Source organism: Aquarana catesbeiana, linkage group LG05 (genome assembly GCF_042186555.1).
Source record: "Aquarana catesbeiana isolate 2022-GZ linkage group LG05, ASM4218655v1, whole genome shotgun sequence".
Classification (NCBI taxonomy): Eukaryota; Metazoa; Chordata; class Amphibia; order Anura; family Ranidae; genus Aquarana; species Aquarana catesbeiana.
Genome location: NC_133328.1, coordinates 557,421,632 through 557,448,746, shown reverse-complemented (window position 1 = coordinate 557,448,746; position 27,115 = coordinate 557,421,632).

Sequence of the window (27,115 nt, the reverse complement as noted above, 5' to 3'; positions counted from 1 at the left end):
ATAGAGACCTCCAGGTGTAGCTTATCATAGTAAAGAGAGCAATGGTCAGCCAAACCAATCGGTTCTTACCCCTAAAGCCAGCCATGCAAAGATCGAAATTTGACTGATTAAGCAGGGACTGGCCAAGATATAATCCATTTGTAGGCATGCTGATTGCACCCAAATCTATCCATCAGTTGACTTGGGTACAACCAGCCTGTCTGATTTTTTTTTTTACATGCGATTTACTGCCGGCAGCTATTGCCACTAGCAGTAATCATTGTGTTCTGCCGGCCAGGAAGACCCCCAATACCCCCCTGCAGGCAGAACACAATAGCGCTGCGGGAGGCATTCCCCCGTCAACACTGACTGTGTTGATGGGTGTCATGAACCTTGGAATACTGGATTGTCATGAAGCTTGGAATACTGAAGTATTCCTCCTTTGATTCTATTACACAGTGCGGGGGTCTTCTGCCCTGTCTTAAGACTAACCCCCTCCAGACAGCTCCATGGTCTGGAAGGAGGGCATTGTTCTGTGTTTGACCATTTATTTATGTACTTTAATTACCCCCTGGGGCTTCTCTGTGTCATTACACATATCAGTCCTCCTATTCAAGCTATCGGACCACTCTCTGCTGACCCTGTTTCAAGTCCTCATTTGCTTGGACAAGAGGACCTGAGTGAAGACTAGAGTGTACTGTACAATTGACCAATAGGAAAGTGGTGGTTGAGGGTGGGGTGTTCAAACTGCTGTGTATAAAAGTGTGTTGTGCGCATCAATAAAAGTGAGATTCCTGTTTGAACTTACATACAGCCTGCCTGGTGTTTGTTCTGAGCTATCACAACTGGATTTGAACGGCACATAGCTGTAGTTCGATTCTCGGAGCATCGGATGACCGAACCATCAGACGTTGAGATCTGCAATCTGATTCAATAGCCACAGAGGAGTGTCGGGAGAGTGGAACCGAGCGAGCAGGGGCTCGTTACATTGGTTGGCAGCAGTGGGATTTGCTCTCCAGTTACTGGGACACTCCAAACCACCACAGTGAATGGCCAGCTATGCAGCTTGCAGGAGAGCCACACTGAAAGATTTACTTGAACGCCGTGGAGGGACCGGTGGGGCAAAGAACAAGGCCACCCTGATCAGTGAGCTAGCCAAGATGAATCAGAGGGATGGTGATGCGGGACCCCGGTCAGTTGAAGACTTGTTTCAGCAACGAATTCGAGAGCGGTTGGCATTACACAGTGCTTACCCATCAGAGACCACCATACAGAATGCCATTAGAGACATCCAGCTGCGATCTGCAATCTGATTCAATAGCCACAGAGGAGTGTCGGGAGAGTGGAACCGAGCGAGCAGGGGCTCGTTACAATGGGGAAATCAAGTGATTTTTCTTTCCTTCCATCCAGGGAAAAATTGAAACTCAAGAAAATCAAATCATCTATGGGCTACTTAAGAGTTGGTGAATATCAGGTGTCTGGTGATCAGAACAAGTTGTTGCCCAATTCAGAAAAAAAGGTCAGAACAGCTAACAGTAATCCTATATATATGATCAACATTAGATAATTACTTTGGGATGGCATGCCTGATACCCCAAGTATATTGTATATACTAAAATCTTAGCCATGTATATATTATTAAAGTAAACCTGAGGCCAAAACTTTCTCTTTTGTTTTGTCTGTGTCTCATTTGGGATATTTCCCTTCACCCCCAGTCCCATAGACACAACAAACACAGGAAGCTAGAAGAAAGCCATCTAAAGTGAAGTGAATGCCCCTCTAAGTTATCAGCAGAACTGGTGTCCCCATTGGGGAATTACTCCTCTTCCCAGAGGGGACAAAGACAACAGTAACAACCTAACAGGGATCTCAACACTTCCTTACACCATTCAAAACTAAAAAAAAAAAAGTGTTAGCTTTAGATACAGTTTATTAGCCAATAGACATGATTTATCCCAGGCTTCTATGACCACATTATATAAACTGGTGGTGACAAAATAATCAAGGCTGATCCTTCATTAACATAACAACGAGAAAGCATGGATGAAAAAAGCCTGAAAACGAGATGAGATATTAACTTTCCTTTTAGCAATCCAACAGCTATGTAGAATCCTTCAAGAAGTTAAAGTGTTACTAAACCCCGGACTCTGCATTCACTATATCTGATCTTCCACAGTACACAGAACATGGAAATGCAATAGTTTTAGTAAATATAAATTGCTAAATACTTTTTCTCATCAGCAGTATATAGCAGTCTTGTGACTCTAGTGTCTGGTTAAAGCTTGTAGGAGGAGATTTCATTCTACTCTGACTGTCCTATGAAGCTGCAGAGCCCATGGCCCTCTGTCTGGACAGTGCTGATTGACCCTGTGCTGATCACATGCACTCTCTCAAGAAAAAAAAAAAAAAACTTTCTAGCAATACACACCAAACTGAGCATGTGCAGCTTGACTCCAAAGGCTCTGTCTTATCAGGAGATGGATTGGGGCACTGGAAGTACGGGAGGATCAAACAGCCTTTTTACACAATGCAGAGGATAACCCCTTATGCTGCGTACACACGAGCGGACTTTACGGCAGACTTGGTCCAGCGTACCGGATTTCGGCGGACAATTCGATCGTGTGTGGGCTCCAGCTGACTTTGTTTTCTCAAAAGTTGGACGGACTTAGATTTGAAACATGTTTTAAATTAATGCGTCGAAAACGAGTCCGGTCGAAAAGTCCGCTCGTCTGTATGCTAGTTCGACGGACAAAAAGCCATGCTAGGGCAGCTATTGGCTACTGGCTATGAACTTCCTTGTTTTAGTCCGGTCGTACGTCATCACATACGAATTCGACAGACTTTGGTGGACTGTGTGTAGGTAAGTCCGTTCATTCAGAAAGTCCGATGTAAAGTACGTTGAAAAGTCCGCCGAGCAAAGTCTGCCGTAAAGTCCGCTCGTATGTACGCGGCATTAGATTCCACAGTGAGTGTAACAAGCATACTTTACTGCATATACAGACTGATTTTACTATTGTGGGTTTAAGGACACTTTAAAGGTAAGCTAAAGTAACAAATGTATGCGTTAAGCAAAATATTACCCAGTTACTGTATCTAAGAGTCTATAATAATCAGATTCCAGTAATTCTCCCTCTTTGGCTGCTCAGGACAATACCATCATATTCTGCATTATATACATTGACCAAGCTTTAAAATTAAAATCCAAACAGCAGAAGATAGAAAACTGAGAAAAATCTATATAAAAAAGGCCATACCAGGTTTCAGGTAGAAGAAGCCCATAAGTGTGTTTATTAGTTCCCATACAGGATGATGTTACTGTAAAGAATGAACTGCTCAGTCTCACTTACATTCCTTTCCTGGTTGGTTTGTACACTAGTAGCACAGCCCTAGCAACATTACCCAGAGTGATTTCTCCCCCAGGACTCTGAAGCATCACACACTCCATTAAATTCTTATTTCCTCTCACTGGAGCTATCTGTAAGGCTTTACCTGCTGCTAAGGTCACCAATTACAATTTGCTCCCACAAGTTGTAACAATAACATAGACTTCAGCATCCTGATTCAGAATACTTCCAATTAAAGGCCACATGCACACTGGCTTAAAAATACTGCTCTTAGAGGAGTTTAGCTTTTTATTAGTATTTTTTTTTTTTTTTTGTCAAGAGCACTGACTTTTTTTTTTCAGCCAATGTGCATGGACCCAAAAGAAATATTGATCAATAAACTTATACAGTGCCTTGCAAAAGTATTCACCCCCTTGGCTTTTTACCTATTTTGTTACATTACAGCCTTCAGTTCAATGTTTTTTTAATCTGAATTATATGTGATGGATCAGAACACAATAGTCTAAGTTGGTGAAGTAAAATTAGAAAAATATATACATAAAACTATTTTTCAGAAATAAAAAAATTATAATTGGCATGTGCGTAAGTATTCACCCCCTTTGTTATGAAGCCCATAAAAAGCTCTGGTGCAACCAATTACCTTCAGAAGTCACATAATTAGTCCACAGATGTCCACCTGTGTGCAATCTAAGTGTCACATGATCTGTCATTACATATACACACCTTTTTGAAAGGCCCCAGAGGCTGCAACACCTACGCAAGAGACGCCACTAACCAAACACTACCATGAAGACCAAGGAACTCTCCAAACAAGTAAGGGACAATGTTGTTGAGAAATACAAGTCAGGGTTAAGTCATAAAAAAATATCCAAATCTTTGATGATTTCTAGGAGCACCATCAAATCTAAATCTATCATGTTATGTCATCTTTGGGCCGCAGTACTGGCGTCCACCAGAGGATGGATCCTGGCAGGGTGGAGCAGACAGCACCTCCTACAATCAGGTGTCACTTTAGGCCAATTACAGGCCTATAAATACCCAGCAAGCACTCACACGTTTGCCTTGGTTTCGTCCTTGCGCCCTGACCTGCTAGCTTGTGATCTGATCCTTATTCTGAACCTGTTCCTGTGCCCTGAACCTGTGACCCGTGTATCTGATCCTGTCTCCCTGTCCTGATCCCTATCCTGTCCCACCTGTTACCTTGCATCCTTGCCTGCCCTGCAGTCTGATCCATCCATCCTCTCCCTGTCCTGTGTTCCTTACCCCATCTGCTGATCTTCCCATGTATGACCTTGGCCTGGCTTACGTCTATGTTTCTGGAACATCCCCTGTCCATCTGCTGATCTGCTGTGTATGACCCTGACCTGGCTTTTGTTTATGATCCTGGTATTCCCCATTTATTGTACTTATCTGTCTGTTGTTATTTGTGGGTCTCTGTCTGTTGGTTGGTTGTTGCACTGTGTCATATTGGAGGTGGTTGTACTTATAATATTCACTTACTTTAATAAATTATTTATATTTTCACTTACATGCGTTTGGTGTTCCTCTGTAGCTAACCACACAGTTCTGGTTACACCTGGTACATGACCTAACCTAATGGAAAGAACATGGCACAACAGCAAACCTGCCAAGAGAAGGCCGCACCCCAAAATTCACGGACCGGGCAAGGAGGGCATTAATCAGAGAGGCAGCACAGAGACCTAAGGTAACCCTGGAGGAGCTGCAGAGATCAACAGCAGAGACTGGAGTATCTGTACATAGGATGACAATAAGCCGTACACTCTATAGAGTTGGGCTTTATGGCAGAGTGGCCAGAAGAAAGCCATTAATTTCAGCAAAAAACAAAACGGCACGTTTTTCGTTTGTGAAAAGGCATGTGGGAGACTCCCAAAATGTATGGAGGAAGGTGCTCTGGTCTAATGAGACTAAAACTGAACTTTTTGGCCATCAAAGAAAACGCTATGTCTGGCGCAAACCCAACACATCACATCACCCAAAGAACGCCATCCCCACAGTGAAACATGGTGATGCAGCATCATGCCGTGGGGATGTTTTTCAGCAGTCAGGACTGGGAAACTGGTCAGAGTTGAGGGAAAGATGGATGGTGCTAAATACAGGGATATTCCTGAGGAAAACCTGTACCCCTCTGTGTGTAAATTAAGGCTAGGACAGAGGTTCACCTTCCAGCAGGACAATGACCCCAAACACACTGCTAAAGCAACACTTGAGTGGTTTAAGGGGAAACATGTAAATGTGTTGGAATGGCCTAGTCAAAGCCCAGACCTCAATCTAATAGAAAATCTGTGGTCAGACTTAAAGATTGCTGTTCACAAGCGCAAACCATCCAACTTGAAGGAACTGGAGCAATTTTGCAAGGAGGAATGGGCAAAAATCCCAGTGGTAAGATGTGGCAAGCTCATAGAGCTTATAGAGATGTATCCAAAGTGACTTGGAGCTGTGATAGCCGCAGAAGGTCACTCTACAAAGTATTGACTTTAGGGGGGTGAATATTTATGCACATTGACTTTTTCTGTTATTTTGTCCTATTTGTTGTTTGCTTCACAATAAAAAAAAAGAAAAAAACTCTTCAAAGTTGTGGGCATGTTCTGTAAATTAAATAATGCAAATCCTCAAAAAATCCATGTTAATTCCAGGTTGTGAGGCAACAAAACATGAAAAATGCCAAGGGGGTGAATACTTTTGCAAGGCACTGTAATTCTATATGCAAACCAATACAGTTGTGCAACAGTCATAAGGACAATTACAAAATTACAAAATGTTGTTTATGTGGGTCAGGACTAGGGATGAGCCGAACCCCCCCGGTTTGGTTCGCACCAGAACTTGTGAACAGACCAAAACTTTGCACGAACGTTAGAACCCCATTGAAGTCTATGGGACTCAAACGTTCAAAATCAAAAGTGCTAATTTTAAAGGCTAATTTGCATGGTATTGTCCTGAAAAGGGTTTGGGGAATTGCCGGTCCAACAATACACATAGAAATTAATTGATAAAAACTGCACGGGATTTCCCCACAGGGGAACCCCAAAACAAAATTTTAAAAAACTGGCGTGCTGGCGTGGGGGTCCCCCTAAATTCCATACCAGGCCCTTCAGGTAATGGGTAACCCCGCCCCCTCTGACATCACGGGGAATGCCACAGGGAAGTCCCCGTCAAGTCCCTGTGCGTCAGAGGGTGGCCCCGTCCTCTGTTATTTACGAACTGTCAAGACGAGAAGCATCACACAGTGGGAGCCTCCCATCATGGATGCAGAGCGGTCCGACAACGAAGAAGTGAAAAAAAAGATGCCGCGGAGGAAGATGCCAGATGAGAACATCGGAGCAAGAAGCAGAGGATCGGAGGAAGAAGAAGATGGAGGAAGAAACCGAAGGAAGATAAAAGAAAGAAGATAGAAGATGGAAAGAAGAGGACTTAAATAAAGGAATTGTCAAAAACTGTCTCTTGTCATTTTTAACATTTTTGACACTTTTTTTGTGAAATGGTAGGGGTACATTTGTACCCCATTGCCATTTCACACGGGGGGGCGGGATCTTGGCGTCCCCTTGTTAAAGGGGACTTCCAGATTCCGATAAGCCCCCCTGCCCGCAGACCCCCACAACCACCGGGCAAGGGTTGTGGGGATGAGGTCTTTGTCCCCATCAACATGGGGACAAGGTGCTTTGAGGGGCTACCCCAAAGCACCCTCCCAATGTTGAGGGCATGTGGCCTGGTACGGTTCGGGGGGGGCTCTCGCGTCCCCCCTCTTTTCCTGCGGCCTGCCAGGTTGGGTGCTCGGATAAGGGTCTGGTATGGATTTTTGGGGGACCCCACGCCATTTTTTTTTTTTAATTTTGGTGCGGGGTTCCCCTTAATATCCATACCAGACCTGAAGGGCCTGGTATGGAATTTAGGGGGACCCCCCATGCCATTTTTTAAAATATTTTGGTTCGGGGTTCCCCTGTGGGGAAATCCCATGCCGTTTTTATCAATGAACTTTTATGTGTATTGTTGGACCAGCAATTCATTAATAGCCGCGAGTAGTTTTAAATGACTTTTTTCCTTTGAAATGTAATTTTGCTGTCAGACTGTTCTAAACACGGGAAACATGTGCCCCTTTACAGGCATACTATAGACACCCCCCAGGTACGAAATTTAAAGGAATATTACACTTTTATTGTTTCACTTTAAGCATTATTAAAATCACTGCTCCCGCAAAAACGTCCATTTTTAAAACTTTTTTTTTGCATTGATACATGTCCCCTGGGGCAGGACCCAGGTCCCCAATCACTTTTTATGACAATACCATGCATATAAGCCTTTAAAATTAGCACCTTTGATTTCTCCCATAGACTTTTAAACGGTGTACCGCGGCTTTCGAATTTGCCGTGAACACCCCAAATTGTTCGCTGTTCGGCGAACTGGCGAACAGCCGATGTTCGACTCGAACTCGAAGCTCATCCCTAGTCAGGACTGCTATCAATTTTTCAGACAGCTTTTCTTTGTGTTAAAATAAATGACTATGAAGGTGTACTTTTAGGTATTTTATTTTTACTTTTTTGGGGGGATTTATTGCTAGGTGTTGACTTGTCTTGGTGTAATTTGGAAATTAAAAGGGAATATGTTCTTTCTAATTAACAATACAATTTTTATTAAACCTCAAAGACATGGGCACTCCTTTCACACAAGCACTCTGTATTCCCTGTCTGCAGGAGATCCTATACTGAACCCCTGTTGAGTCAGGTCAGAACGGAAACTGGTGTCAAATGTGATAAAGGAAAAAGGTGCTCATACAGTATACTCCCTATACGTGGCCAGATTTAAGCAGAGGTGTGTCCGCCTATATCAGCTCACATTAGGTTTGGTCAGTTAAAGCAGGCCTGGTGTCAGGAATCAGCAGCAGGGATGGCCAAATTTGCATGGCTACACTCAGAAAACTGGGATCAGACTGTAAATGCTTTAACCACTTCAGCCCCAGAAGATTTTACCCCCTTCCTGACCAGAGCACTTTTTACAAATTGGTCACTGCGTCGCTTTAACTGACAATTGCACAGTCATGCAATGCTGTACCCCAACTAAATTTGCGTCCTTTTTTTCCCCACAAATAGAGCTTTCTTTTGGTGGTATTTGATCACCTCTGCAGTTTTTATTTTTTGCGCTATAAACAAAAAAAGAATGACAATTTTGAAAAAAAAACTATATTTTTTACTTTTTGCTATAATAAATATCCCCCAATTTAAAAAAAAAAAACTAATTTCTTCATCAGTTTAGGCCAATATGTATTCTACATCTTTTTGGTAAAAAAAATCGCAATAAGCGTATATTGATTGGTTTGCGCAAAAGTTATAGCGTCTACAAACTATGGGAAAGATGTATGGCATTTTTATGGCCTTTTTATTTATTTTATTTTTTTTACTAGTAATGGCGGTGATCTGCGATTTTTTTTTTTTGCGGTATTGCGACATTGCGACGGACAGATTGGAGACTTTTGACACATTTTGGAGACCATTGACATTTATAGAGTGATCAGTGCTATAAATATGCACTGATTACGGTATAAATGTCACTGGCAGGGAAGGGGTTAACACTAGGGGCGATCAAAGGGTTAACTGTGTGTTTCCTCACTGTGTTCTAATTGTGTTGGGATAGGACTGACTAGGGGAGATGACAGGTCGCTGTCCCTACTTTTTAGGAATACACGATCTGTCTTCTCTCCTCTGACAGCACAGGGATTTGTGTGTTTACACACACAAATCCTCACGCTGGCTCTCGTGCACACGATCGCGCCCGCCGGCCGCACGCATCGGGTCCCCTGCTGCGCAGCGTGCACGCACGTGCCTCCGGCAGCGCTCATGTGCCCTCTGGTAGCTCTGCTAGGCAAAGCCATATATATACAGGATTTCACCCAGGAGAACCATTCTGCCGCAGTATATCTGCGTGAGCCAGTCGGGAACCAGTTAACCTCCCTCGCGTTATGATTATATCTGATTTTTGAATGTCAAAGCGGTAAATTGTTTTGCATGGAAATTTGGCTTTTTATATTGTAGGCCTGTAATTCTTAGGAATAACTCACTTAAACCTGTCCAAACCAGAGTCTAGTAGACATCCCGGGTATGATAAAGTTTGAAACACGAAATCCATAAATTATAATATAAAAAATAACTATTAATAATTATAAAAAGTATTAACAAATTTTATTCAATAATGTAATCAAATCAAAAATACTGAAATTTGTCCAAACAAGGGTGCAGTCGCTGTAAATCTGAGGGGAAGATCTGAAATGAGGGGAAGCTCTGCTGATTTTATCATCCAATCATGTGCAAGCTAAAATGCTGGGTTTTTTTTTGTCCCCCTCGGATCTACAGCGACTGCACTTCCAAGTGCACTTTCAGTGCACTTTCAAATGCACTTTGCATTTGTAGTTTGCACTTGTAGTGCAAAGTGGATTTGCCTTTCGTAAATAACCCCCTGTGTGTGTTATGTTTTTTGTACTTTTTTTAATTTGCCGCCTGCCTCCACCCCCATGTGTCGCGACGCTCGCAGGGAACGGAGCCCGGAACATTGATGTATCGGGCAGAGGATACAGCAGGAGGACATCGCAGGATCCTGGGGACAAGCTAAGTAACTGTACCTGGATACTGCGATACAATCCCGATTGTGGCTTGGGGTTACCACTATTGGTACTAAAAATGAACCCTGAGCCACACTTGGGATTACCGCCAGGGAGGTTAAAGTGTTACTAAACCCAGGACCCTGCATTCCCTATATCTGGTCTCCCTCAGTACACAAAACATGGAAATGCAATTATTTTAGTAAATATAAACCGCTAAATACCTTTTCTCATCAGCAGCACATAGCAGTCTTGTTACTTCTTTTAGTGCCTGGCCAAGCACTGGTTAAAGCTTGTAGGAGGAGTTTTCATTCTCCTTTGACTGTCCTATGAGGCTGCATGACTCCTGACCCTTGTCTGGACAGTGCTGATTGGCCCTGTGCCGATCGCATGCACCCTCCCAAAAAAAGAAAAAACCTACCTAACAATACACATCAAGCTAAGCATGTGCAAAAGGCCCGCAAGGCTCTGTACTATCAGGGCGTGGATTGGGGACTGTGGAAGAAGGGGGGATCTGAAAAGACAGGATCAAACAGCCTTTTTACACAAAGTGCGGGAATAACCTTTTAGGTTCCACCTTCTGATCTGCTATTTTTTTGTATTAGAGAAAAACCCTTCTGTTTTTGTGTTTTGGAGAGCAGTTTTCTGGCAGAAAAAAATGCTAAATGTTCCTAAATGCTCCTAAATGTTAGTACAAAAACTGCTCCAAATTTTTGTTTTTTTCTGCCAAGAGCATTGGCTTTTATTTTTTAAGCCAGTGTGCACAGACCCAAAAGGAATATTGATCAATTACAGTTGTGCAGTCATAAGGAGTATAACAAGCATGCTTTACTGCCTATACAGACTGATGCTACTGTTGTGGGTTTAGTAACACGTTAAATTAGATTTATTTACAGTGATACAAAATATTTCCAAACACCAGCACACAGAAAATATGAAAATATAATTGAACCAAAAAACCCAGGGACAGAATACCTGACAAAGTAATTAACAAGAAAACCTAAAAACTAACTATATACAATATATACAAGGGGGGACACAGAGAAGCAGGGAAAACTGGAGGTGCATGGAACAGATGGCAAGGGGGAACCAACCCTGGGATCAGGAACAAGAGAGAACAGGTACAAGGCAGCAGGAAACAGCAAACAGGGCAGCAGCAGGAATAAGATAACCGTTAGCCATATCTGGCAGCAAGCAAAACACTGGAGAAAATGGTACTAATAGGAGATACCCTCCCAGAAAGTGGGGGAGGGATGGGACTGTGTGTGAAAAGGTTTGGTCTGTCTGACCCAAATATTGAAAACCATAGAGAAAACACCTTGTACCAAGGGTACGGTGAAAGACCCCTCAGGGTCGTTAATAGACAGACATAGACATCTCAATGGACATCTCCTGTATTTAAACCGCTCCCTTCACACTGTCCCTCCCAATCACTGCAATAGCTGATCTTAATCACGATTAACATCGTGATTGATTACCCATCTCCTGACAGGTGTATTTAAACCACTCCCTAGGTCTCTTTCAGGCACTGTGGGAGAGCGGTCAGCCATATTAGCACATGCTACTTTTCAGGTTGGTTTATTATAACTTATCTTACTAGGTAAGGTATATGTCCCCCTGCACCAGATATTATGTCTGAGTTGCAGGGGCAACTACATGCCTCAATTACTGACAGTTTTTTGGTTATTTTTTCATAGTACCTTTTGATACAGATATATACTTTTTATATCTTATAGTACATATAGCAGTATTTGTCCAGTGTTGGTGGTCAGAATATATCCAGTCCCACCACTTTTGAGTCCTTGCAGTGAAGTAAGCCCCGGCTCATCCATTTGGTTAGTCTGTTTGGCAGACTGGAAGGATGTGCGCCCTTATGATTAGCAGATATTCCTGACCAGGCCAATCTCCTCAGAGACATGTTCAGTGTGATATGTTTGTTTGTCATGTGAGTAAACTGGTTCATGTTTTATGTTACATGTCATGTGTTTGCACTGCATGGTATGTTTAGCCGAGTGATTACTGATATGATTAAACTTTTTTTTAATGTTAAACTTACTTATATACTTTCTCTTGTAGAAACTTTATACTGATCTGAATTAATAACATAAAACCTCTGAAGAAGGACTTTCAGTCCATAACATGTAAAGTGTTATATACACTGTGTCGATTGCCGCCAGTCCTTTCTGCATCAGGATGGTGACCTATCCATACAATTGTAATATTCAGGGTATTTACTATGGCTCTCATGCTTTAAATGTATTGTTCTTATATGTATGTTATTGACAATTTGTAATAAAATTTATACTTTTTTACTTTGGTTTGATCTCTCTATTAACGACCCTGAGGGGTCTTTCACCATACCCTTGGTACAAGGTGTTTTCCCTATGGTTTTAAAGCGGGGTTCCACCCAAATTTTGAACAATATCTGTATGTATTCTCTTCCTTGCCTAGATGCTGACATGCCGTTTAAAAAAATTTAAATCGCCGTAATTACCTTTTATTTTTCTATACTTCTTTGCACTTCCTGGTTCTCCTCCCGTGGGAGTAGGTGTGTTTCTAGCCTCTCCCAGACTCCTGGGAGCTAGTCTCAGGCTTCCCAGGATGCCACTGAGCATGTGCGGGAACGAGCGGTGAATGCTGGGAGCACAGCATTCACCGCATCCAGGAAATAAATGCTTGTGGGCTTCAAATGCCCACAATGAAGATGGAAACCGCCTGCAGTGAATAATATAAATTATTCTTTCCGACGAAATCTGACACAGGCGGACATATTACACACAATATGTGAGTATGTAATGCTGAGAAGAAAAGTTTGTGAATGAACTCAAAAAAAAAAAAAAAAAACGATAGATAGGTGGACCCCCGCTTTAAATACTCTCCCAGGAGCCAGTATCAGGTGAAAACTGATTAGTCTTCTGGCTGCTGGGAGACACCCGCTGGTGGATACCGAAACTAAAACCTATGGGAACCACAGTGTGACCAGCTGGTTGCTGACACCTGGTCACAAAACTCTGCGAAGTGAAAATTCTGTTTTAGGTAACTTAATTGCTGCTAAGTACCAACAAACATTCTATTGGGTCATTGAGGTCCCTAATCAAACACAAATGTTTTGGTATTATTGTAGGCAGGAATTGTTGTGGCTAAAAGTTTATCATCCTGTGACTAAAGGTACATTTTTCATGCTATTACATGAAAAGTTGCAGTGATAACAGAAATATCCACAGTGCATAATAATAGTATCCAATCACAGATTGGCTTTCATTTGTCCATGAACAGAAATTAGTTGTTTTCTTTTTGGATGGTATGTACCACTTTATTTATGTTTTTATACTGTAACATCAGCAAAATGAATACCAGAGTAAGTTGAAACACCTCACCCAAGTTAATCAAGCTTGAGATACTGTATGTTACTATCCAAGATAAAATACCTTATTTTACAAGAGATTGAGATAAGATATCTTATTTTACAAGAGAATAAAGTATTCCATAACAGGAGATTACACAGGGCGAGGACACACTGAGTAGTCACCGCAAGTCTTTCTACCTTTATGCTGCAGCTTTTTATCTATTTTTAATGCACCATCTACCACCCTTTGAATGCTCTGTTCCTTCAATAAATACCCTAAGGGCTTTTACACTATTTGGAACCCTCTGTTTATTTTTGGGTATTACTGGGTGCCTGGACGATTTACACTAAGTGTGGTATGAATGGCTGGAGAGACGGACATCATCTGCACTACAGGGTCCTGGGATACACTACAGCTGTTAATTCCTATTGTGCTTTTGACCTTCCATAATAGAGGGTCCACCTGTTATGGTAAGGGCACATCTATATCTTAATGTTGGTGATGTCACATGGTGGAGGATATTCTTGGATTATCTACATACAAGCACTTGATTCAAACATCACATTGTTTTGCTTTCCATTGTTGTCTCTTGGACTGTTTCAGTGCAGTTTGGACTTTTCATGTTATTTAGGGATTTTTAGCGCAACTTTGTTTTATAACAGGAGATTAATATGTGTAATCACTTGGTTGAATCTACATGCTATATACTGTACATAGCTTTAAACTCTTATGATTCGTCTTTATAATTTATGATAATTTACCATCTGATCTAATTGTTTCATGTAAAGCACTGCAACATTGTGCAGAAAACCCTATAATTCGGCAAGACTGCATTTTTTTTAAGTCTATTGTATTGTGATCTATATAAATTGACACTTTATAAAATTGGTCAAATGACAAACAAAATCCTATTATCACCAAAACTAAAATATGAGGCCTGCTAAATGTAAAACTATATGAAACCCCCGACGGTAAATATGGGTTCACGGGCCATCCTTTCATTGGATGCAGCCAAGGCCTTTGATAGCCTGGAGTGGGATTATTTGTGGTGGGTTTGGACCCATCTTTGTAGGTTGGTTAAAAGCACTTCATAATGCCCCATGCACCAAGATAAGATGCATTTTACAGGTATCTTCAAATTAGACATGCTTTGAATGCCCCTTCTTCTTCAAAAAGGTAGTTAAGTCAGGAATTGCCAAAGGATTAATCTCTGATCTATACGAGCAGATATGTAGTAAAACCATCACTGGGGAACGGCTGACTAATAACAAGAGAAGATGGAAAGAGGATTTGGGGGCAACAATAACAGTAGAGCAGTGGAGGAGGATATTAGAACTGAGCTCCCGGGTGTCAGTCTCGCCCTCACAGAAAATGTTGCATTTATTCTTGATACATAGAGCCTATTATACCCCCAAGAAGTTATTTTGGTTTGGTTGCCGGGCAGATGCTAAATGTCCAAGGTGTCATGAGACAGGGGATCTTATACACATGATGTGGAGATGCCCAAAGCAATTTAGGTATTGGTCTGGGATATTAGAGGTTATAAATAGAACCTTTGGGACCAAGTTGGAGCTGCAAGGTTGTTTATGCGTTTTGGGAAGTATGGAGGGAACTGGAGATTCTGCAAACATTAAAACGGTAGTATTAAGATGCCTATTTCAAACAAGAAAGATAATTGCCCAAAATTGACAATCAGTGAGGCCTCCGACAAACCTGAAGAATGGGTTAAGGTGTTGGATGCAACAGTGTGGAAGGAAAAAGTGGTATTTCCTAGACATGGGAACTTTGATAGTTTTCTAAAGCTGTGGAAGCCATGGCTAGATAAAATGGGTTGCCCACCATGAGGAAAGGTGTGATGAGGACAGAGTAGAATTAAGCGAAGGACAGAATAGAATTAAGAGGCTGGTTTAAAAATATGTAGATTAGCCTGGAAAAAGGGAAAGGGAATGGAGAGGACAAGGGGGAGAGAGGAGGGAGAGAAAGGGGAGGAAAGTATATATAAATACATTCACAATATATGGTGTGTGGATAAGAACGGCTATACATTTTCACATGGTGGGTTGGGGGGGGGGTGTAAAGAGGGGGGTATAGTGGGGAAATGGTTAATATTAGGTGACATTTTAGAAGCCTATCATATGCACGGCATTGTAGATTTGACTACGTTACAGGTATATGTCTATGGCTCCATTTTTTATTTGTGTATGTACATTTAAAAACTTCAATAAAAAATTAATCAAAGTTAAAAAAAATTAATATATATGAAATATATAACAGTCCTAATCCAAATTGTCAGTAAATATTCATGTAAACATTAAAAAAAAAAAAAAAAAAAAACAAATCTGAAATAGCTGAAGCTGGGTATAAATCATAGAGCAAATTATGATGTTCTAGCTCATAGCTGAGGATCCTGACTATTGGGCATGGAAGAGAGCACCATGGATAAGGAGTACTCTGGTACAATAGACATCTTGCAGAGCACACTTTCTTCAGCTCTTCTGTCCAAGACTATGGTTAGTGGTCAATAACATTATCAGACAAAACGCAGTGGACAGGCTATAGAATATTGTTTAGGCTTTATAAACATCATGGCTCAGTATGAGTTGCTCAAGTACAATATGTAACACTTTATTTGCATTCTGTACCTAACAAAATTCTGATTTGTTCTTACAGCCTCCAAGATCTGCAGAAAAAAACATGGGCCACCAAGAAGACATGGATGAAGACTAATAAGATCTACGGAGGAAGATGAACATGGACCACTGAGAAGACATCTGATAAGGAGGACTAAGATCTGTAGAGAAAGAGGAATGTAGAACCAAGAAGGGATTTGATGAAGAACAGCCAAATTTGAAAGGAAATTCCAATGCCTATAATTTAATAGTTAATAACTATTATTATAGTTTTTATTATTATTAATTATTATTATTAATAATAATAATAATAATAATAATAAACAACTATAATAATGGCTATTAAAAGTAATAATTTAATTATAATAGAAATTTTCTGAATGCTTTTTTTTCTTTTGAATTTTGAATTTCCGGATTTTTCGTTCTTATTTTCAGATTTTCGTTCTTCCAAATTTTCGTATTTTTGTTCTTTTCCACGGTGGTTCCGGATGCCTTTCCACTTCAGCTGACGAGCGGCTTTCTGGCTCATCCACCTATACTGGAAGCTGCTGCTGACACCTCTCCCTTGAGTCTGGATAATCCTCTATGTTACTGCATTAACAAGCACTCCTTTCCTGTTTGTTGTTTTTTAATAGTGCACTTAGTGGCGCCCCCCTGTGTTGTTCCATTGTTTTTCAGAGATCCACTCCTGCCTCTGGGTGGAGCTGTCCGCTAGGTATCACACTTTTTGGGAAGTATAGTGCTAATTCACACCTAGGATTGCGCCTTATACTTTGTGTTTAATTTTGTGATTGATTTCTGAACATACACAATTACCTGATCTGTATATCCTACAGGATTCAGTACTACCGACTGAGTTGCATGATTAAAGACAAACACATGAATGGGAGATTTCCAGTGAGAAATTGGACTTTTAAGTATGTGAGGCTATCACTGAGGTGAGTGCATGATGAAGATTTGCGCGCCTGGGATGACAAAGGACGAAACTGTACCACATGAAAGAAGTGCACCTGGAATGACAGAGGATGTCACTATATCACATAAAGGATGTACACCTAGAGTGACAGAGGCCTTAGCAGCCCCCTTCTTCCCATCCGCCCATCTCCCCACCCATCCTTCCTTCCCTCCCACCTTCTCCCCCTCATTCTTCCCTTCCCTCTACTTCCCCCCTTCTTCTCCCCCACTCTCCCCTGTTTGCCTCAACTCCTAAGCCTGCCCCTTCTACCTTTTCTCCCTTAACCTTTATGCCCCTTTCTTCTACCCTTTCCTCCGTCCTCCCTCCACACCTTCTTCCTTTCCTTCACCCCCCCCCCCACCTTCTCCATCCCTCACTCCGTCCTCTCCCCATTGTCCACCCTCTCTTTTTACCTCTCTCACCTCCCCTTCCCACCAATCTCTTCTTCCTTCTTCTGTCTCTTCTATTTCCTCTGTTTCTCTTCCCAGCCTCTCTCTTCATCCCTTTCAATAATCCCCACTCCTCTCCTTCCACTTCACATCTACTGTCTGCTTCTTCCTCTTCTTCTATTCCCTCTTGCTCCCCCCCCCTGATAGTCGTATCTCTTCCCCTTCACGCCAACCCTCTCCTTCTATTCTTCCTCTTCTATTTCCTCTATTCCCTCTGTTTCTATCCCAACCTCTCTCTTCTCCCCCCTTGATAGTCCCCTCTCCTCCCCTTTCTCATCATGCCCACCCTCTCCTTCTTCCTCCTGCTCATCCTTTCCCTTCTGCCCCCCCCCCCCCCCCCCCCAGTCTCCTCATGCAATCTTCAAATTCAACTCTGTTGTCCCCTTCTTCTTTCCCTATATTTCCCTCCACTTCCCTTCTTCCCTTCCCCCATAGCCCCACCTCCTCCTCTTCTATCTCTCATCTTATCTACCCCCCCCTCCCCAATAGTCCCCGCTCCTCATCTGCTTCACAACCATCCTCTCCTTCTTCCTCTTTTTCTATCTCTTCTACATCCTCTGTATCCCTCCCATCCTCTCTCTTCTCCCCTTCCAATAGTCCCTTTTCCTCCTCCTTCCACTTCATGTCCACCCTCTCCTTCTTCCTCAAGCTCAGCCTCTCCCTTCCCTTCTTCAATCAGAGTAGAAAAGAATAGAAACAATAAGAAAAGAATAAAACAAATAGAACAGAATAAAATAGGAAGAATATAGTCGTCTTTCTCAATTCAAATTATGACAAGAATAGAATATAGAAAAACAGAATAGAATAAAAAAGAATAGAGTAAAACAGAATAGAATAGAAAATAAAAGAATAGAATTACATAGTTACATAGTAGGTGAGGTTGAAAAAAGACACAAGTCCATCAAATCCAACCTATGTGTGTGATTATATGTCAGTATTACATTGTATATCCCTGTATGTTGCGGTCATTCAGGTGCTTATCTAAAAGTGTCTTGAAACTATCAATACCCCTCGCTGAGACCACCGCCTGTATAAGGGAATTCCACATCCTTGCCACTCTTACAGTAAAGAACCCTCTACGTAGTTTAAGGTTAAACCTCTTTTCTTCTAATTTTAATGAGTGGCCACGAGTCTTGTTAAACTCCCTTCTGCGCAAAAAGTTTTATCTCTATAGTGGAGTCACGGTATTTGAATTAAATAGAATAAAAAATAAAAAATAGAGTAGAAAAAAATAGAAAGAATATAACGTCTTCTGAAATTTGCATTTCGAATAGAATAGAACTAGTTATTCCTCACAATCAATTCAGAGTGATTTGATATTTTCGTTTAATTCGATTTGACTACTTCGAATCCATTGGAAAAATTTGAATCTGATCAAAAATGAATAAACGTGACGAAACTAAGCAAAGCAAATTTTATTACGAATGCAACAAAACAAGTCGATCTGAAACAAAACAATTTTTTTCGTTCTGCACATGTTTATGTGATTCCTTTTTGCTTGCCCTTAAACTCCTTTAATTGAGGTTCTAGTCTTGTATGTATATCATTGGGGGATGATGGCAACCAGTAAGCTCTCTAATAGATCTGTTACTATACCACATGAGTGAGTTTACTGGACAGCCTGAGTAAGGGAGACATTACTATATGTATATACAGTATACCTTGGAGTTGAGTAAAACAGGGTTTTATGGTAATTTATTGTTCTGATACAGTACTGGTGACTTCTTCAGGCCATTTATATATACTTTTGCAGGGTGGGACTTTGAGGAGTCATTTCTGTGTGTTTTATATGTAGTACTATGGTGAGAGGAGAGGGAAGGGAAAGCACACAGCTCTGGCACTGACCCCATTTCACGGGAAACCTAAAAGATGAAGACATATCCAGTATATAAAAAAAGCTATGCATGTTTGTGATCATTTTCTTCTCCACTCAGTTGAATCCTCCTGCACTGCGTCAGTTGCTGCCTGCACTTCAGACACAAAGGGAATAAAAAAACAGGCCACCGTACTCCAATGACATCACATGGATCCTGGTTCATTAGCACTTGCAAACACAAAAACAATCTCCACCCACTGAACCTGCTTTCTAACGCATTTCACTCAACAGGACTATTTGTAAAGAAGGGGGAAGGCTTGTTATGTATGCAGCAAAACACATGCAAATCATAATGGGTGGATGGGTGGGGGGGGGGGGGTGTGCGGAGGCCATTTTTCTCTTCCTATAAAAAATAGTCAGTTATTTTTGTCCAGAAGAAAAAGCAGCAGTTATCCTATGGCAACCTAAGCATGCAAATATCAAAATCCTGATTTCTTATTGACTCCGATAACTTACCCATAATAATCCAAACATTCAAAAAGCACACCAGCTCCACTCCCAGCACTGTACATATCCACAAATGTATTTCTTATATTGTCAAGCTATGCACAGTCCTCAAATTCATAAAAACAAATTTATTCCCTATTTAACCACTTCAATACAGGGCACTTAGACACCTTCCTGCCCAGACCAATTTTCAGCTTTCAGTGCTGTCGCAGTTTGAATGACAATTGCGCGGTCATGCTACACTGTACCCAAACTAAATTTTTATCATTTTTATTTTTTGCGAAACAAATAAAAAAAGACCGAAAATTTTCAAAAAAATAAAAGTTTTGCTTTTGTTTCTGTTTAAAAATTTTGTAAACACACACAATAACTCCGGTACCAGAGCTATTGCCCTACTAGATATAGAAAAGGCATTCGACACTGTGGAGTGGCCCTTTTTGTGGGAGACTCTACGTCGAATGGGTTTTCCACTACGGTTTATATCATGGTTGCAGGTGATCTATAGGTGTCCCATCTCATCGATTCGTTTGGGCTCCAGACTCTCAACTCCATTTCAACTGTTTCGGGGAACTAGACAGGGCTGCCCTCTTTCTCCGGCTCTATTTGCTCTAGCTATAGAGCCAGTTGCAGAGGCTCTCCGTACATCGCCTCATATTAAGGGGCTTAGGATAGGCATGCTGGAGGAGAGGGTAGCCCTGTATGCTGACGACATGGTTTTATTTTTGGGGGACGCGGGTCCATCACTTCAGGGTGCTCTGTCACTCCTCAACACTTTCTCCATGGTAACGGGCCTCCGGGTAAACTGGCCAAAATCTACTCTATTTCCAATAGATCAAGCAGCCAAATTGACATCCTCTCCAGATAGCCCATTAAAGTGGGTTGACTCCTTTAAATATCTTGGGGTTTGTGTCTCTGCACAAGCCTCAGATTTTCTTAAATTAAACTTGGATCCGGTAGTGGGGGATATGAAAGCTAAACTCAAGGCATGGAATAATCTCCCCCTATCGGTATGGGGAAGGGTCAACTTGCTTAAAATGAAGGTCATCCCCAAATTCATATATTTATTCCGCCATTCCCCGCAGTGGATTCCTAAATCCTTCTTTACTAAACTAAACCAACGCTTTTCAGAGTTTCTCTGGGGCTCCTTACCACCGAGATATAAGTTAACTACATTAATGAGGCCACTATCGCAGGGTGGTATGGCCTTTCCGGATTGCTATAAGTACTTTTTGGCGACACAGCTGGTGACAGTGGTCTGGTGGCTAAATCCTGATAAAACCAATGTGGCCTCCGCTTTGGAGGCCACCGTGGCAGGCTCCTGGGAATCTCTTCAATACCTAATTTACAGAGGCCCATGTGCCCCACACTTATTAACTCCGTCTATGCTTACTACTTTACGGGCCTGGAAAATGGGCCTGGCTATTGAAAAACACAACCAGATGGGAATTTCCCCTAATACACCCCTATGGCTAAACCCCAATTTACCACATTTTTACAAATCTATTGACCCCCAGATATGGACTAGATATGGTATAAAATTAATCTCACAAGTGGTGTCTTGCACCTCACTGCTTTCTTTTTGTCAGCTTTCCTTCCAGTATAATCTTCCGCAGCACTATCAGTTCCGTTATCTTCAACTTTCGCATGCTTTCGAAGCCCAATTCCCACGTTCGTCCTGTATATTAATACAGCCTAAACTGGAGACTACTCTTAGATCCGGTTGTACAAAAAAACCTATATCTCACATATATCAGCATTTAATCTATGAGTCCTTGCCTCCGTTGGACGGCCTTTTGTCCCATTGGCAGCGTGACATTCCAGCTTTGAGTGGCGAAGATTGGGATGGTGTTTGGGACTTCCCTTTTAGTTCGCTAGTCTCTATACGTGACAAGTTAGTCCAATTTAAAATAGTCCACCGGGCGTATTTCACTCCCCACAGACTTCATTTGATAAATCCTGCCCACTCCCCTAAGTGTTGGAGATGTAGCTACACCCCCGGAGATTTTTCCCATATCTTTTGGCATTGTCCAAAGATACAACAATTCTGGGGGGAGGTACTAGGCCTAATCAATAAAATTGCATCCACTAATCTACCACTGTCTATGGAGATTTGTATGTTGGGCCTTATAAAAAAATTAGTTCCTGCTGTAGCTAAACGCACGATGATTGGTTTGCTTCTATTTTACGCTAGGAAAACCATAACATTTCAATGGAAGAAGCCCTATCCCCCCACAAATGTCTAGTGGAAACGTTTGGTTAACGATAATCTTCCACTATATAAAGATACCTATCTTAATAGAGGCTGCCAATTGAAATTTAATAAGGTTTGGAGTGGGTGGCTGGAGGAAATGAACATTGCTTACTAATGTTGGACTAGCTTCAGTTACGATACCAAGAATCGACGATTAAATGTAATTCCTAGTTAATAGGTATAGGCCTTTATGGGCAGTGGGGGGGCGGCCCAAAAATTCCAAAAATCCCCTTTTCACATTACCTGTACAAGCTAGACAACCAATTTGTATATGTCTTTATGTCTTTGTGTCTTATAAGGAAAATTTGAATAAAAGTAAATTTAAAAAAAAAAAAAAAATTTTGTAAATAAGTAAGTTTTCTCTTTCGCTGATGGGCAATGATAAGGTGACACTGACAGGCACTGATAAGGCGGCAGCGATGAGCGGGCACTGATGGGCACTGACGATGGGCACTGATATGCGGCACTGATGGGCACTGGTAGGCGGCACTGATGGGTGACACTGATATGCAGCACTGATGGGCATTGCTAGGCGGCACTGATGGGCACTCATGGGTGGCACTGGGTGGCACTTGTGGGCACTGATGGGCACTGATAGGCGACACTGATGGGCACTGAAAGGCTGCAAAGATGGGTTCTTATGGGTGGCACTGATGGGCACTGATAGGCGGCACTGCTAGGCACTGATGGGCACTGATAGGTGGCACTGATGGGCACTGATACGTGGCACTGATGGGCACTGATACGCGGCACTGATAGGCATCCCTGGTGGCACTGGCAGTGGTAGGCATTGGAGTGGGCACTGATTGGCAGCTGCCTGGGCATTGATTGGCAGCTGCCTTTGCACTGATTAGTATTTCCCTGGGGGTCTAGGGGGCATACCTGGTGGTCCAGTGTAGCTGATTTCCCTGGTGGTCCTGGGCGGCTTCCCTGGTGGTCCTGGGCGGCTTCCCTGGTGGTCCTGGGTAGGATCCGAGGGGGGGCTGTGCTGATAAACAATCAGCACAGACCCCCCTGTCAGGAGAGCAGCCGATCGGCTCTCCTCTACTCGCGTCTGTCAGACGCGAGTGAGGAAAAGCCGATTACCGGCTCTTCCTCTTTACATTGTGATCAGCCGTGATTGGACATGGCTGATCACGTGGTAAAGAGTCTCCGTCAGAGATTCTTTACCTAGATCGGTGTTGCGGGGTGTCAGACTAACACCCTGCAACAACGATCGACGCGATGTGCGCCCCTGGGGGCGCGCAGCGGCTCAATATCCTGCGGACGTCATATGACGCCCAGTCAGGATATTGAAACCACTTTGCCGCCGTCATTCTACTGTATGGCGGGCGGCAAGTGGTTAACAATAAACTTCACCACTTGTTTCTCTTATAGCAGATTTTTTATTCCATTTTGAGCTACTATGCAACTAGAACCACCATTTTATCACACAGTTTAGAACAGTCATATTTCAAGCAGATTTCCTTGGAACCCTAGGGTTCCTCCAGAGGTTGCTAGAGGTTCCTTGAGCTGTGGCTGATTGACCTCCTATCTGATAGTTCTGGGTCCAACACCACTTGCTAGATCATTTTAACTCTCTGTAAGGCTAAGTTTACATTAGCAGCAGCTCTTGCCGCCCCTCTGAAAAGGGATCTGGTTAATCAATTTTGTATTAAATGTGAATGATGGCCTTAGAATTATTGCTCTCACTCTCTCTGTCACGTCTACAGATCCGTGCGGGCTGAGGTTTCGTTTTTAAATTATTGTAATATTTGCAGTCTTCTCGCCTTTACTTCATACATCATACATTGCACGTCACTTACATTCCTATCTCTGCCTACCATGGTCTGTATGTTCCAAGCTCTGAGTGTTCGCTTTTTAATTACCTGTCTTTGCACTGCAGGTTACTCAAGCTCGCTTACTACATATACACAAGGGGTTACGGTCACTAGATTCACCATCACGCGCTGTTCCTGTTGTTTACACCTACATTTTCATTCAGAATTAGGCAAGGTAGGGTGTCTGTTTTTTTTTTCAGGATTTAATTTTTCTTTGTTTTTTTCAGAATTTAATTTTCTGGGGGCTGATGGTTGGGTTTTTCCACATATTCGGACATGTTGCATGTTTCGGAGAGCGACGAATTTGCCTTCATCGCTCCTACTCCTGTTAGGGGTTCAGAGTACGGCAGCTCCCCAACTCTAAGAAATTGGACTATACCGAAGTTCATTGCAGCGCTCCAACGCAGGGGCATTCCGTTCTCGGCTATGGCCAGGAAAGCGGAGTTGTTCAGGCTTTTATTTTCTAGCCCGTCCCAGCCACAGCCATCCACTAGTACAGAGAATGTGTCCTTGCTCATGTCACTATCGCAGATTCACGCAGTCCTAAACACACTCTGCACTTCAGTTCAACTGCTGCAAGATAGGATGGATGTGATGGAGGCCCGCACAGCCAGGGTGGAAGTTGCTGCTGCTCCCATAGCCTCTATGCAAGCTGGCACCTCTGCATGTAATACCAGCGTGCCATTACCAGTAGCTATTTCTTCGCCACTAGCAGTGCTGCCATCTGTGTCCCCTGCGCCCTTCATCCTTGCCAACCTCAAAAAGATATCTTAGAGGGGAAAGATATAAATCTGGCATCCCTGCTCATAGAGTCACAAGACGTTGTCAAAAACAAGTATTATGCTTGCGGGGAAGTCTCTGTGGTTCTCAAAACTAGAGACCCAATCGTAAACTCAGCATAGCAGAATTTGTTCTGTCCTTTGGTATTTACAGAGACGTCATTTGTGCTGTTAGTCCTGGAAGGAGAGAGGAGTTGGACCTTTATCTCCACAAGGTGGCGGACCTGGTTCACAAGTGGCTCTACGTTCTACGACTATCACCGACCTTTTTCAGCAAAGGTCGCAGCTACTTGGGCACAGTTTCAAATGGTCACATGTTGGAGCAACATTGACATGGGACTGTATCAAAAAATATGTTAAAAAAAACAAGGTCTTTTAAACATTAGGAGCGCTTAAGACGTTCATATGTGAAATAAATTACAAATAAAGATGAAAAGTGTCTTAATTGTGTACGGCAGGGTGTGGGGTGGTAGCTGATCCGTTTATAAAGAATCTTGAACACCAACTCTCTGCTGATCAAAATCCCAGATAAATCCTTCACCGCATTGCTTTTATAGGAATCCCCTATAGGTAATTCACTTACCAGAAGATGATGGGTTAAGAGTGTGCCTTTCACTGGTTTAATATCGACGGACTTAGTTCACTCAAATAGGACTGGATCCATGAATGGATATTTGGATAGCTGTCAGCGCACTCTGCATACTTCCATCTAAATTAAGCTAATAACAAGTGAAGAAATAGAAGTGCCCATAGCGTAATCCAGTAAATTAAAATACTTTTATTTAAAAAACAAAGTGATCCCATATAGATGTACACGTACAATGTATTAAAATAATATAAGCATGTATCATAGATCGTTGAGTCCCGATATACCTTATTACCGCTGAGAGCGGTATTCCCGGATAAGGTATCACAGAAGATCAATGGCGTGGGTAGCTGTGTGGGCATGACCTAGGTATTACCCTTTACACAAATCGCATGATCGCCAGTTTGCCTCAAGAAAAGCTATATAGGATTTGTGGCACTATTCACAATCTTGTCAGGTCCCCTGTTTGCTCTAGGAAGGATTTGCAGTCTGTTACGCAACTTTGCCATGAGGATTATTCCTCAAGACAGGTAATTTGTGTCTAGGTTGTTGGCTCTCCTACCTCTGTGCCAGGACACAGATTCAGCTGTGAGGTTACAAACCGATGCGGCTGCTGATCTGCTCATGTGGGACCAGTTTTTGAACAATTGGAACGGTATCTCCATCTTTATCCATCTTCCTACTCCTGTGTCCCCCAGAATTTTTTCTGATGCTGCAGCCTCAGTGGGTTTTGCAGCAATCTGTGGATGTCAATGGTTAGCTGTTCCATGGTCCCCACCACCTTCCCTGAGGTTTTCAACATTTCCGGGTTTTCTCAGACTTCTGCTCTGTTTGAGATTTATCCAATAGTCACAGCAGCTGTCACTTGGGGTCCCACTTGGTCTGGTCACACAGTCATTTTCTTTACCGATAATTCAGCTACAGCCAAAATCATTAATAGGGGTAGATCCGGGTCGCTCATTATAATGTCCTTAATGCGCAGGCTGACATGGTTGGGCCTCATGCATAATTTTCATTTTCAGGGCGAGTTTATCAGTGGTGTCTGTTATGTGGCTTCTGACGCCTTATCTCATTTTGATTACCAGTGTTTCTTTCTACAGCATCCGGAAGCAGATTGGGTGGGCAAGCCGGTACCTCCTTTTTCCACGTTGACAATGGATTAGCCGGACTCAGGGTGCAAGCTGCCAACCTGGTGATTCTTTGTTGTCAATGAATACACTCAAGGCTTACAAGACGGCTTGGAAGTGTTTTTCTAGATTCATGACCCTTTATCCTTGTAATTCGGTTGGGGATGTCAAATACATGTTGGCTTTTGCTGCCTATTGTCATGGCGAGTTGTCCCTTTCATTCAATACATCAAGCTGTAATTCTCAGGTATTCAGCACTTTATGCCACTTCAGGATCCTGATAGACCATCCTTTTTTGCGGCTCACCCCATCAAAGCTATTTTGAAAGGTATACAGAGAGATCAGGGTCAGTCACGTTTGACACGTCTGCAAATTTGGCTCAGGTCCCAGCCTTGTCCTTAAGGCTGCTGTCTTCCTGAGTTACTTCGGTTTCCTCAGACCCACGGAGGTATCCCAAGCCAGTCACAACGCACTAGTGCTCCTCAAGGCTAGTCTCACCAGATGTCCTGATCACTTTTCACTTCAACTACCCAATAGCAAAAACCAACAGACTGGTCAGGGTTTTGTTATCAATTATTATAAAACCAACACTATCTGGTGTCCAGTTGATGTCTTGGACCAGCTCTCCTCCATGTTTGCAGCAGCTCTTGTCAGCCCATTAATCCCTTTCCCTACGCAACCTCTGGCTTCCAGACAGTTCATCACATATGTTGGAATTTTGCTCGTTAGTTTGGGGTTAAATCCAAAACAGTTTTCGGGTCATTCCTTTAGGATTGGGGCGGCTTCCTCGGCATCAAAGCAAGGGGTCCCGTCCCACGTTATCTAATACATGGGTCATTGGAAATTATCCTGTTAGAGTCGATATATTCCTGATCCTTATGAGGAAGTTAAACAAGCTTTTGCTACTCTGCTTGACTGACT